The following is a 15,116-nucleotide window of genomic DNA, read 5'->3' as shown; positions in this document are numbered from 1 at the left end:
GGTAAAATAATTATTATTATTTATTTTTTTTTTTAGCTCTTAGGTGTTTTACGTACATCTGTAAGCAGATGTTATAGCTTGTGTCTATTCATTTTTATAAATCCAGCCTCTATGTTAAGACTATATTCTTATTTCGAAGGCTGCATCCTTCGGAGGTCGCATTTGTCAGCCACATGTCATTGAGGTAGAAAACTAATCATAATGAAATTGACTGTTATTCTTCACGATGTGTAAAATACTGTAATATCTAATGGTTACTAAAATGAGTTCAATGACATATGTCACTGACAAATGCAACCTTCAGAAGACTCTAAAATCAAGATGTAGCTAGTGTCTTAAGAACTAGTCTGTACAACTAGCAGTTAGTAAGGGGGAAATCATTCTTATTTTTCGTATTCAAATTAGACCAATGTATGTTTTTTTTTTTTTTTTTTGTAGCTAACCTAAAAATGGTAGTGATAGTGACTGGTAAATTGGTAGTTGTAGTTTTAGCTGGCTAGCATGATAATGCTAGCCAGATGCGTCATTCGAGAGGGAAAAGCATCTTTTCTCATTGAGAGTCCATTAAAGTAAAATTTCTTGCAAGCAACATAGAAAGCAAATAGCATAATTTTACAGCAGATATTTTACCAACACTTGATTTTTTTTGGAGTGGCGCCATCAGCCAGTTAGCAATGTTTGCATGTCTGGATGCTATTTGTGTAAACAGGCATTGATGGGTTGGGTAATAGAATAAACAAAACAAAACAAAACAAAAAACATGAAACACAAAACAAAAACACCGGCAAAAAAAAACAAATAAAAACAAAGACCAAAACAAAAAACACATGAAACAACACGAAAAACAAACAAACAAAACATCTTTCTTTAACCACCAAACAACTACCTTTGAAAAGAATGAAAATGCTAATGAACTGTTATAACAGAAATACTAACAACTAAAAAAAGCAAACAAACAAAAAACCTATCATCAATAACATGCAATGAATCTTGGGAAAGGCTTATTTAGTGGCCGCATTTGAAGGAACCTTCACAACAGGACAGACTTTGTCGCGCCGGTCTTCGAATGCAGCCCTCAAGAATGAAGCAGAGACAGCTAATAAAAAATCTTAGCATGCAAGGACGTGATATTCTTGTCTCAACTGACATGGGTAATATCTTTCACAACAAAAAAAAACAAACAAAACAAAACTAAAAAACGGAGACACTTCATTTTAAGGGGCCAACATTACATGTACTTACTGTTATAATAACAATAAATTATGCATAACTGCATGCAAGTAACCCTAAACCAAAGCCTAATCCTAACCCTTACCATATAGTAAGTACTGTAGTTAATATTAATCAGTACTTAAACAATTACACTGTAACAAGGACTCCTTAAAATAAAGTGTAACCCCAAAAAATAAAATCTCCTGAACAAATATGACAAAAACATAATGTTCTTCCACCAGCCAAGCAGCTGCCTTTGAAATGATTGGAAATGCTAATGAACTGTTAACACAGAAATACTTCAAAGTTCAAAGCACACAATAAAACTCATTACTAAGAGAGAATATATTAAGCTTATGAAAGAAGAACGTTTTAAACAATAAAACAAAGCGATTCACATAAAATGTTTTACAACTGCCTTTGCACACTTAGCTCAACTGCTCCAGCCATTAAATCTTGTATCCTGGTTTGAGTTTTGTAAGAGTTTAACAGCTAATTTGCCCTACAGCCACTTAAATCTACTCTGTCTGATGCCAGTAAAATCCCCTCATCTCACAAAAGCCCAGCATGCTTTATGGCTAGATAAACTTTGGAAGAGTGCGACAAACCGCATGTCACATTTTGGCTAATTAAGCAGGAAAGCATCTTTGTCTAACTGGGCATTTCCCTTCATTACTGGGTTACTGGCAAAAGGGTCAACTTGGCATTTCAAAGGGTCCAACCAGCAGCCCTCCTGCTCGGCCTTGGACAGGTATGTGAACTTTCATTACAAAGCAAAGCATCTCAAGCTGATGCGACAGACATGCCATCGATTTCCGTTAACCATCTGAGCTAATTATACAGGAATAAGCTGAATGGGCTCCTTTGGGGACTTTTTGCAAACACTTTCCAAAGTAGCAGCTGTATGATCCCAATTCCCTAATGCGCTGGAGCGCTTACTACCTCTGCGTGTGGCGCAGAACTGCATCGATTTGTCCAATACAAACATAATAATGCACTACTAACATAATGCAAAGCAGAAGAATCAACCTGCATTGTTATTTCCCTTTTAAAGTTACACTTCCCTGTCAAGAGAAAGAAAGGCAGTGTAAAAAAAGTCCATAGCTTTGATATCATGAAAAGATATCACATTAATCTGACGGGGAGACGATCTTTGTCAAAACCAAACCAGACAGACATGCCGCCTGCACGCTACGCAGCCCCGGAGACATACGAATGTTGTCAAACCATGGCAACATAAAAGCAGAGACTGACAAGAAGATTGTCTCACTCTGTTCTGATTTATAAGGACTGAATCATTAAATGAATCACAATGACTTTGTGAGATTTTAGCATTAAACAGATCTCCAAAACACTGGTAAAGGGGTAATAACCAAAAATCTATACTAAAAGTTTGGGGTTGGTAAGATTTTATTTAATACATGTATGATTTCAAAAGAAGCTCTTATCCTCACCAAGGCTGCAATTTCTGATAAAAAAATTAATAAATATATGATACTGTTGATAATTGTGTTATACTTTAATATATTACAAATTATATTTATTTCTGTGATGGCAGCAATGCAACTGACATTTTCAGGGCCCAGAAAGGTTGCAAAGATATCAGTAAAATAGTCTGTGTGACATCAGTGGTTCAGCTGTAATGTTATGAAGCTACGAGAATACTTTTTTGCACAAACAAAACAAAAATAACAACTTTATTCAACAATTTCTTTTCTTCTGTTTCAGCCTTCAACACAAGTTCACATCAGTACCACGACACATGCATGTGCATTCCTCTGATTGCAAACAAGGTGGATCATCACATCTACTGTATGCATTGCATGTCGAAGACTGGCAGGGGAAAGAAGAAATTGTTGAATAAAGCCATTATTTTTGTTTTCTTTGCACACAAAAAGTATTCTGGTAGCTTCATCATATTTCGGTTGAACCACTGATGTCACATGGACTATTTTAATGATGTCCTTTCTACCTTTCTGGGCCTTGAACATGTCAGTTGCGTTGCGGTCTACGCATATCAAAAATATCTTAACTTATGTTCCGAAGAAGAACGAAGGTCTTATGTGTTTGTAACGACATGAGGGGGAGTAATTAATAAAATAATTTTAATTTTGTGGTGAACTATCCCTTTAAGATTAATGAACAGTACAGTTTACAGTTTACAACTGTGACTTAAATTTGAGCTCTTATGTGTTATTACAAAGGACATGCATGAGGATAAAGTAAAAACATTAAATGCAAGCTCAAATATCTCCAGTTTTTGCAAAAGATAACTACCAGAAAAAAATAAAAATAAAATAATATGCATATATATTCAGAATATTCAACTAGGCAATATTTAGCAATATCCAAATAGCTATCGAGCATGTAAAAGTCTTCAAAATGAAGCAGAAAGTGAACCTTAAACAGAAAACAATGTACATGTAAGCCAAACAAAACATAACAGTGATTTACAGTGAAAGTATTAACTGTGGTTAGAATTTGCCTGTGTTGTGACTTATGAAATATGAGAAGCATTTCTGTCAGTATTCCAGAGTGATGACGAGGGCTAGCATTGCCCATGTGAATTTGAGAACAGCTTGCTTGGGAGACTGTATTGAAGTATTGTTGGTGAGGAAGCTGACAGCACATTGGGAGCCTTTGAGAAGCAGGTTCCACAGTGTGAGCTGTGGTGACACGACTGCTGATTGTTTCGCTACAGTGCTCTTGTCACAGAGTGCTGATGACACCCATCTCCCTGACACATCCATGAGCCGACTTTGGTCTACCTTCAGTGGTGTTGCCACAAAACACTTCAAAAAGGAATATTTGGCAGTGATGTTTATAGAAGGAGCCTGAAAATAGTCAAACTGTTTATCTTTCCCCTCATAATCAACTAAACTATAATTAGCATTTACAGTATGTCTGAAAGACCCTGTCATGTTTCACATTATCAGGAGTTAGCTATAACTATTGTGTCCAAATACATAAGTGTACTTTCAGCTGTTCATACAGTGAAATACTGACCATTGTGAAGAAGTGCTTACTTGTTGAAATCTTAAGTTTATGAGAAAACATGCTTGTACATTTACATTTATGAGACACTTTTATCCAAAGCAACTTACAGTGCATTCAGGCTATAGATTAATATATTTTTAAAAATATCCCTTTAAAGTGTCTCACTTTACCTGTATTTGCTTTCTACACTTAAAAACAATTTGGTGTAAAAACTATTTTCATTCAGAAATTGCTTGTAAATTTTACAAACAATTGCAAAGACACAACTAGTAACACACTGAATTACATAAAATTTTATAGTAGAAAAACTGAAATAGTATTGTATAGTATAGTATTTTTTTCACAGTGCACCGTGTGCGATACCAGCATTTTTTAAATGTTGTCAAATGAAGAACAGCAATTTATTTTTAAATGAAGTCCCTTCCTTACTCACGCCAGAACACTATGTTTAGTTCATTTGAATTGTGTTTGAACCAGGATCACTATGACTGTAGTGTAATTTGTTCCTTACTCTTTTCCTCCAACATCTTTCATGTGCTTCTAAAGGCTTGGCCATGAAACTGTTTTGAACTCATTTGCATTGGCTGGAAGGCTGTCTTGAATATTTTAGTCATACTCGTGTCCTCTCTCTTTATCATGCACACAACACATTTTTGTCTTTTATCCATGCCTTCAATGTTAAGATTTCACACCTTCACAGTTTGCAGTGCTGTCAAGGAAATTTAATGATTTGCTATAACCCTTAATTAATTCTGAAAGCCAAACATCATCTAGTTGCAGGTTGTTGTATTCAGGACTCTTCCACAGCATTATCTCTAAATATGGCGGTATGGTAAGATATTGTTTGATTTACACACTCTGTGTTATCTGCAGCTTAAAGAAACATCTGGCCTGTTATCCTCAGGAGTTTTGTTAAAAGGTTGTTGTTTGTAGCTGCTTCTCAGAGGACAGATGTAACATTCTCTATAGGACACGTGTGTATTCTCATTACAAGCACCCGAACAAGTGATACTAATTAAATAAGCCCCCAACTGGACAAAAATTCACCAAAAATGGATCTATATCTCATTTACCACTATATCTATTCATGCCACCTAAAATCACCATACTCATTAAAAATGAATGACAAATGAGAGTGATTTTAGTAATGGAAATGCCTTAAATTGTATTAAAGGGTCCTAAAACTTAAAAATCTGTCATCATTTACATACCTTTCCTTTCATTTGGTCCAAACCTGAAAGAGTTTTATCTATTAAACATGGAAGATATTTTAATGGATATACTGTAGTTGACGGTAGCTACTGAGTTCCATAAAATCTCAAAGTCAATGTCTACCGTCAACCACAGTGCCGTGAAAAGGTTTTTTCCCCTTTTTTAAATGATGATTTCATTTATTAAGGGAAAAATGCTGTCCAAACCTACCTGGCCATTATGTGAAAAATTAATTGCCCCTCCTGTTAAATCATGGAAGAACTGTGATTAACCACATTATTTTAGAAAGTGGAGTTAAATTTCACTAGCCGCATGCAGGCCTGATTACTGCCAGACCTGTTGAATCAAGAAATCACTTAAATAGAACCTGTCTGACGAAGTGAAGCATGCTTAAAGAGAAACACATCATGCCGCAATCTAAAGAAATTCAAGAACAGACGAGAAACAAAACAATGGACATGTATCAGTCTGGAAAGGGTTATAAAGCCATTTCTAAGGCTTTGGGACTCCAGCGAACCACGGTCAGAGCCATTATCCACAAATGAAGAAAACTTGGAACAGTGGTGAACCTTCCCAGGTGTGGCCGGCCTACCAAAATTACTCCAAGAGTGCAGTGATGACTCATCCAGGTCATAAAACTCCCAGAACAACGTCTAAAGAACTGCAGGCCTCACTTGCCTCAATTAAAGTCAACAATAAGAAAGAGACTGGGCAAAAACGGCATCCATGGGAGAGTTCCAAGGCTAAAGCCATTGCTGACCAAAAAGAACACAAATTCTCGTCTCACATTTGCCAAACAATATCTTGATTATCCCCAAGACTTTTTCTTATATATTAATATATTCTGTGGACTGATGAGACAAAAGTTGAACTTTTTGGAAGGTGTGTGTCCCGTTACATCTGGCATAAAACCAACACAGCATTTCAGAAAACGAATATCATACCAGCAGTCAAACATGATGGTGGTAGTGTGATGGTCTGGGGCTGCTTTGCAGCAGGACAATGATCCCAAACACACCAGCAAGTCCACCTCTGAATGGCTCAAGAAAAACAAAATTAAGGTTTTGGAGTGGCCAATTAAAAGTCCGGACTTAAATCCAATTGAGATGCTGTGGCATGACCTTAAACAGTCCTTTCATGCTCGAAAAACCCTCCAATGTGGCTTAATTAAAACAATTCTGCAAAGAAGAGTGGGACAAAATTCCTCAACAGTGAAAGACTCACTGCCAGTTATTGCAAACACTTGATTGTAGTTGTTGCTGCAAAGGGTGGCACAACCAGTTATAAGATTACAATTACTTTTTTCACGTAGGGCCAGGCAGGTTTGGACAGCTTTTTTCCCTTAATAAATGCAATCATTATTTGAAAGCTGCATTTTGTATTTACTCTGGTTATCTCTGTGTAATATTAAAATTTGTTTGATGATCTGAATGTTTTAAGTGTGACAAATATGCAAACAATAATAATAATTAAAAAAAACGCCACTGTATATCCGTTATCTGCTGGTATCTGTTTGATTACCAGCATTCTTCAAAATATCTTCTTTTGTGTTCAACAGAAGAAAGAAACTCATAAAAAAGTTGAAGGTGAGTAAATTATGATAGAATTTTCATTTTTGGGTGAAGTATTTTGATGATAAGTGGATGATTATTTACAATTTATGTGGTAGTGTTAATAAAAATATGACTACTAATGTTATGTTGTGTAATGGTAAACAGAGCTATAGTTTGTGAAATTAAATATTTTCACATTCTATAACTAATAAGCACACTAGCTTATATAACCTATAAATTATTATTAATTAGCAAATTAACATTGATCATATCTATCTATCTATCTATCTATCTATCTATCTCTCTCTATAAATATACATATATACATATACATATATATATACACATTAGTCAACATTTGAAGTGGATCAAAACCGCTCCTCAAAGTTGTCCTAAACCCTAAAAGCGTTCTATATATATATATATATATATATATATATATATATATGTGTGTGTGTGTGTGTGTGTGTGTGTGTGTTCACACACACAAAATTTGACTGTTTGCATTTTCTAGTATAATCCTCTTTCCTTAGCTCAAGTATGCAAACCTCTTTGCCACATGCACTGGAAAATGTATTACATTTAAAGTTAAATTTACAAATGAAAATGGCAACATACATCATACAACATTTTATAAAGTATGCGTTCATATGTGCTTCATTTTCGCCGGAGGAAACAGCTGTGGTGTGATGAGGGGTGAACGCAGCGAAAACTTTAGGCTACAGTAGATGGGGAACCAAATGATATTTTGTAAACTGGATCTAAGACTAAGAACAGAACTGCACAGATGCAGATATAATAACAATCTATCTTTAAATACATACCTTGTCCTCCATGGTGCCACTTCGCGTCGTGGCCACATTACCACCTCGGGTGTGCATTATTTTTCTAATAATTCAACGGCCCGTCGTCAATTATTCTTCACACACACACACAGCATTATTTTTCTAACACACACACACACACATATATATATATATATATATATATATATATATATAAATGAAAATACTTAATTACATTGTCACAAGTTCTATTTCAAATAATAATGTTCTTTTGAGTCTTTTATTTATCAAAATAAAAATAAATAAATATATCACACAGTCTTCATAAAAATATTAAGCAGCATAACTGTTTTCATTATGTATAAAAATAAGACTTATTTATTGATTGATTGATAGATTGAGGAGCAAATCAGCATGTTAGAATGATTTCTGAAGACTGGAGTAATGGTTAGTGAAAATTTAGCTTTGCCGTCACAGATATAAATTACATTTTAAAAAATATGTATTCTGCGAGAAAAACCAGCTGGGTGTACATTATCCCGCGTATTACACGGCTACTTGACACATAAGTAAATAATTAGACTTGAAATATTGATTTGAGTTGAAATATTTGAACGCAAAGCGTCCGTGAAGACAGCAGTTGCGAGCAAGCGGCAAATTCAAACTAAACGGACATTTAAGGGAAACGGTGCAGTCAAACCACTTATTACACAACATTTCTCCACAAAAATAATTAAGGCAATAAAATAATTATGACAAAAATGTTTTAAAACCTTACCAGTTTGTTAGTTCTCTTATAATCCATTACAGCATACAAAACAGTCGTAGCAAAATGGCAGCAGCTGGGTTTGTATGAAACGAGAGCGAGTCCGTGATACCAGGATGACATAATTAAACAATTGTACACCATTTTGAATCAAGTTTTAATATTTTATTAGCTAAACAAATGGAAAGCTTCCACCAAGAACAAAAATAGTTCAAGCAAGAGTACAGCGCCGACTGCTGCTACCCGGATGAGGGTGTTATTAGCTTTTATAGGTTGTTATCCAGGGATAACATACCTCGTAATGTCGTGACTGACCAATCAGAATCAAGTGTTCCACAGAGCCGTGTAATAAATATACATAAAAACCTGTTATTTAAAATGGTAATAATATTTCACAATATTTACTGTCAACTAAATGGAGCCTCACTAAGAGACTTAAAAAAAAAAACATTTTTTAAAATCCTACCGACCCCAAACTATTGAACAGCAGTGTAAATGTACCTATAAAAAGGTCAGCTGTTCTACAACACAACTGTGTGTTCATAGAGAAATGACAGCATACCTGCAACAATTCCTAAAGTTATCGCTGGTTATGTTATGCAGCACCAGTTGACCAGTGAATCTGATTGTTCATGACACTGGTGCAGGTGAGATGGTTTACAGTAACTTCTGAAATGCAGAGTAAGCAGAAAGGATTGTGGCATTGATGAATGTTGTCCTGCATGTCTCAGGTAACATTGGCTAATGAGATACGCTTTGTATTTAGCCACACAAGGTTGCTTACAAAACTGATGACGTGTCCTGAAGACTCACATTCAAGGCCATGGAGGATTCGTCTCCCTCAGGCTACAGATATGCTGGGTCATTGTTATTATATTCCAGGTACCTGTGGCTCAGTGCCACCTAATACCCTGCAAAGGTGGAATCAAATACATAACATGACATGATTAAAGTTTTAATTACAATTGTAGACATCACCAAAATCCTAAAATGGCCTGAAAGTGCCATTGAAAGCTGACCTTTAAAGCCCTGGGCTCTTCTTGACATAAAGTATGAGCTGAACCCCTGACTATGTTTTTGCAGCATAATGTAAGTCTACCAAAATGCATTTCCTAAATAGTTCAGCTAAATCTCTGTGCTTGCTCCAGTACAAGGCTTTAAGCTTTGGTGGTCTTAGTTTCTGTTATAAATGGCACCAAAAATTAATCCAAGGTAAAGCAAATATAGACATTACAATAAATACCAGAGAAAGCATTATAACTGACATTGTCTATATTGCTATTTTTTTTTTAAACCATATATATACAGTGGGTACGGAAAGTATTCAGACCCCCTTAAATGTTTCACTCTTTGTTATATTGCAGCCATTTGCTAAAAATCATTTTAAGTTTAGTTTTTTTTTTCCTCAGTGTACACACACAGCACCCCATATTGGACAGAAAAAACAAATTGTTGTTGACATTTTTGCACATTTATTAAAAAATAAAAACTGAAATATCACATGGTCCTAAGTATTCAGACCCTTTGCTCAGTATTTAGTAGGAAGCACCCTTTTGATCTAATACAGCCATGAGTCTTTTTTGAGATGCAACAAGTTTCACACACCTGGATTTGGGGATCCTCTGCCATTGCTCCTTGCAGATCCTCTCCAGTTCTGTCAGGTTGGATAGTATTCTTTGGTGGTTTTTCATTTTCAGGTCTCTCCAGAGATGCTCAATTGGTTGTTGTGAAGCCACTTCTTTGTTATTTTAGCTGTTTGCTTACGGGTCATTGTCTTGTTGGAAGGTGAACCTTCGGCCCAGTCTGAGGTCCTGAGCACTCTGGAGAAGGTTTTCGTCCAGGATTGGCCGCATTCATCTTTCCCTCGATTGCAACCAGTCGTCCTGTCCCTGCAGCTGAAAAACACCCCCACAGCATGATGCTGCCATCACCATGCTTCACTGTTGGATCTGTATTGGACAGGTGATGAGCAGTGCCTGGTTTTCTCCACACATACCGCTTTTTTAGCAAACTCCATGGGGGCTTTCTTGTGTCTTGCACTGAGGAGAGGCTTCCGTCGGGCCACTCTGCCATAAAGCCCCGACTGGTGGAGGGCTGCAGTGATGGTTGACTTTCTACAACTTTCTCCCATCTCCCGACTGCATCTCTGGAGCTCAACCACAGTGATCTTTGGGTTCTTCTTTACCTCTCTCACCAAGGCTCTTCTCCCCTGATAGCTCAGTTTGGCCAGATGGTCAGCTCTAGGAAGAGTTCTGGTCGTCCCAAACGTCTTCCATTTAAGGATTATGGAGGCCACTGTGCTCTTAGGAACCATAAGTGCAGGAGAAATTTTTTTGTAACCTTGGCCAGATCTGTGCCACAATTCTGTCTCTGAGCTCTTCAGGCAGTTCCTTTGACCTCATGATTCTCATTTGCTCTGACATGCACTGTGAGCTGTAAGGTCTTATATAGACAGGTGTGCGGCTTTCCTAATCAAGTCCAATCAGTATAATCAAACACAGCTGGACTCAAATGAAGGTGTAGAACCATCTCAAGGATGATCAGAAGAAATGGACAGCACCTGAGTTAAATATATGAGTGTCACAGCAAAGGGTCTGAATACTTAGGACCATGTGATATTTTCAGTTTTTCTTTTTTAATAAAGCTGCAAAAATATCAACGTTCTGTGGTTTTTCTGTCAATATGGGGTGCTGGTGTGTACATTAATGAGGAAAAAAATGAACTTAAATGATTTTAGCAATGGCTGCAATATAACAGAGTGAAAAATTTAAGGGGGGCTGAATACTTTCCGTACCCACTATACTATTATATATATATATATATATATATATATATATATATATATATTATATATATATATATATATATATATTATAAAAAGTATGATATAACATTAACATAACATTACACAAAATATAATATATTTGAAAATAGTATTTTATTAAACATTTATTTATTTATTTATTTTATTTCTGAAGATTTTACACAAATAATTTTCTAACTGGATTTCGTTGTGACCTTCTTTCCTTATTAAAATGTTACCCACATTGGTAGTGACAGTCGTTAAATCATGGTATATGGTGGCTGTTATCTGTTCAGCACAACTCTTGAGTGAGGTTAAAAGAACATTACCTCTCAAGGTGCATAACTGCAAGTCATTCATCATGCTAATATAAAAGCTCACTGATCATCGAGCGTGGAGACAGGGCTGAGGGTCTCGGAGTGTGATAGAATCAATCACCATCATAGCCGAGATGTCTACTCATTATGTACGGGTTTCTCCAACACCACAGAGCATTATAAAAAATAACAGCCCACGAGTACAACAACATTCCCATATTCTGCATGTGCTAAACTTGATCTTTTATATTTATCTAGCACCAGACTCCCTTACAGAGATCTAATCACATCTATTGTTGAGAACAGCAGAATGGTCTCAGTAAATGGACAACTTCCTCCATCTCCCAACCTTATCGAGGCGTATAAGCCGATGCTGCATTTTCATGCTTTTCATGGGGAAAATATAACATAAATCAAAATGTGTTCACGATTATTACAATCTGTAATGGTAGGAAAACCATTAGCGAGAGATGAGCGCCGCTCTGCAGGAGCTGAGAATGATAAATTAGGTTTGTTTGGATGAAATGCGACAGCGTGCTCAAATTTTTGCTGCGGTTTTTCTGAAATAAAATATCAGATGGAAATTAAATGTACTATATTATTATTATTATTATTGTTTGCATTATTTTTTTCTGAGGTTTTTTTTAAATAAAATATCAGATGGAAATTAAATGTACTATTTTTATGTTGTTAATAATATACATAAAGTATCAAATTATTATTATTATTATTATTATTATTATTATTATTATTATTATTATTATTAATAGTAGTAATAGTAGTAAGAGATAGTTATAATAATCTATATTATTACAATTTAGATATTCTTATGAATTATTTATTACTACAAAATAAACAAAAAATCTTATAAATTACTGTAAATAATCTTTTTCCTAAAAAAGAATAAAAACAATTATTAATATTATTATTATTATTATTATTATTATTATTATTATTATTATTATTATTATTATATTAAAAACAAGACAAAAATTTTAAGAGGTAATTGGTGTCAGAGAACAGTGGTTAGTGCATGTGCTTGCAACCCTGCTCATAGGGATTCAGGTTTGAATCTGGAACATAATTTTTGTGTACTACTACTACTACTACTAATAATAATAAATCATTTGCTATTATTATTATTATTATTATGAACACTTGTCAATTATTGCATGCTTAAAATTATTAATAATTATTATAATTGTATTAATTCTTTATTATACTTATTAGAAATAACAATGACAACAACAACAAACAAAGCAACAACAACAACACAAAAACACAACAACAACTACCAAACACACAAGGAAAATGGTCATCACTGCACTTTTAAATATAACTGATATTATAAATGTATTATTTATTTTAATTAATGATTAATGATACAGATTCTTATTCTTTATGGTATGGAAATTGTAATTAATAATAATAATAATAATAATATTTATTATTATGGTAATTTTTATAATAATAATGAAAACAGTCACTTACGGCATGTTTAAATAATTGATCATTCTTATAAATGTATTTATTCTTAAATAATATAGATTCTTAAAAATACTCATACTCTGTTGCTGAATATTTGAATATTAACTCTAGTATCTATGGATCCTTCTCTGCTTCCTTCAGCACTGTTGAAGAGCATCCTCCACTGTAAATGATCTAACCACATGATGCAGTATCAAGAACCATCGTCATGACAACAGCCATCACTTGTTGTTTGGTCTCAGATCTGTTAGGCTCCTACATAAGAACAGAGCAAATAAATGGCCCTCACTAAAACCATTCTCTCCTCACTCTGTTCAGCGCACATGATGACCATCACACTCACGGACAAACTGAGCAGACCGTTCACACACGCTTGCACCAAAAATACTGCTTATTTGAGCATCAAATCTCTCCGCATCAACTGTACTGAAAGAGGAAGTATACAAACATGATTTGTTTATTCAGTGTGTGAAGCTGATGTCTGACCCATAAAACAGTAGTTCTGGGACATTTTCTGTAACGCACTGGCTCAGCTAATGCACACAAATCAGCTCTGAGCCATAAAGCTCACTCATAACACTAGTAAACACCCCAATGTGAGGTGTGGGAATAGTGCGTTCATAGAAGGCCACCAAAGCACAAAGCTAGCCATCAACGTATGGCTCTGAATAATGAACGACTGCTAATGGGGGTCTGAGGCGAATAAAGACACAACAGGAGCATTTCCAGCTGACCACAGCATCGATAAATTTGATGTGCCCACCAACACTTCCATTAAACTCCTCACTGGCAGCCGAGGGAAAACAAGATCTACAGCAACACGAGCTCACACATAACAAGACTGCAATCTCCACAGAGTAGCTGGAATCTGGGATCTGCTGTGTGTCCCTGCACTCACTCAGATCAATGAGCGCTCGTTGTGGGCGCAAACCGCTGCACTAATAAAAACAGGGAAAAGAAACAACAAAACAGTTGTTCTGCAAACTCTTGCGGTAAGTTGCTCTCGGGTGAAGCCTTCTTCAAAACAGAAATGAACAACTAGAGAGCAAAATCTGCAGAGTAAATCATATTCTTGTCCATTCTGTTAATAATATTAAATATTGATATTACAAATAATAATAATAATAATAATAATAATAAAAGTCAAAATTCAAGAAGTGTGGGGTCTTCATTTTTTTTTTTTTTTAAATCCAATGACAAACTGGATATCTAAAGTGGTGTTCACAGCAAGTGTTTTTGCATTTTGTTTGACACATATTTAGTTTTTGGATAAAATAAAATGATATAAAAATAAAAGAAAATTACATGAAATAAAAGAAAATAACTTTATTTGTAATTTGGTTATGATAAAATGTTATATATATAAAAGTAATTTTTTTGATTGATAATTTACATACATTTTTTAATTGTAATCATATTTCATAATATTAATGTTTTGTTGTATTTTTGACCAAATAAAAGCAGCCTTGATAAGCATAAGAGACTTCTTTCAAAAAACAAACAAACAAAAAACAGCCATATAAATAACAGCTACCATGGGATCTTACATAATTATGTAACATGATGTGCTCGACACAGCTGCTTTAGGCAATAAAATAAAATAAAATAAAATAAAATAAAATAAAATAAAATAAAATAAAATAAAATAAAATAAAATAAAAAATGTATTTGACCAATATATTTATATTTAAAAGAATTAAGTGTATTTATCCTTATTAAATTTATGCTTCATTCATTTGCACTCCTTCTAGCCATTTGCGAATATAAGAACACATCCTGTGTACATTTCCTTCTTACAGTCGCCTTTGCTTTAATAAATGTGTATAAATAAAACCGACTCGACTTGACAAGAGATCTTACTATTACAATCCATATAAAACACATTACACCGGATACATATCTGCATCTCCAGGCCTGAGTGGCGCAGCAAGCGTGAAGTCTTTTCAGTCAGTATTGAGAGGCTATACTTACAAACTCAGAGAC

This window comes from Cyprinus carpio, chromosome B24 (genome assembly GCF_018340385.1).
Source record: "Cyprinus carpio isolate SPL01 chromosome B24, ASM1834038v1, whole genome shotgun sequence".
Classification (NCBI taxonomy): Eukaryota; Metazoa; Chordata; class Actinopteri; order Cypriniformes; family Cyprinidae; genus Cyprinus; species Cyprinus carpio.
The sequence above is the reverse complement of the archived record's forward strand: the minus strand, read 5'-3'. Positions refer to the sequence as shown.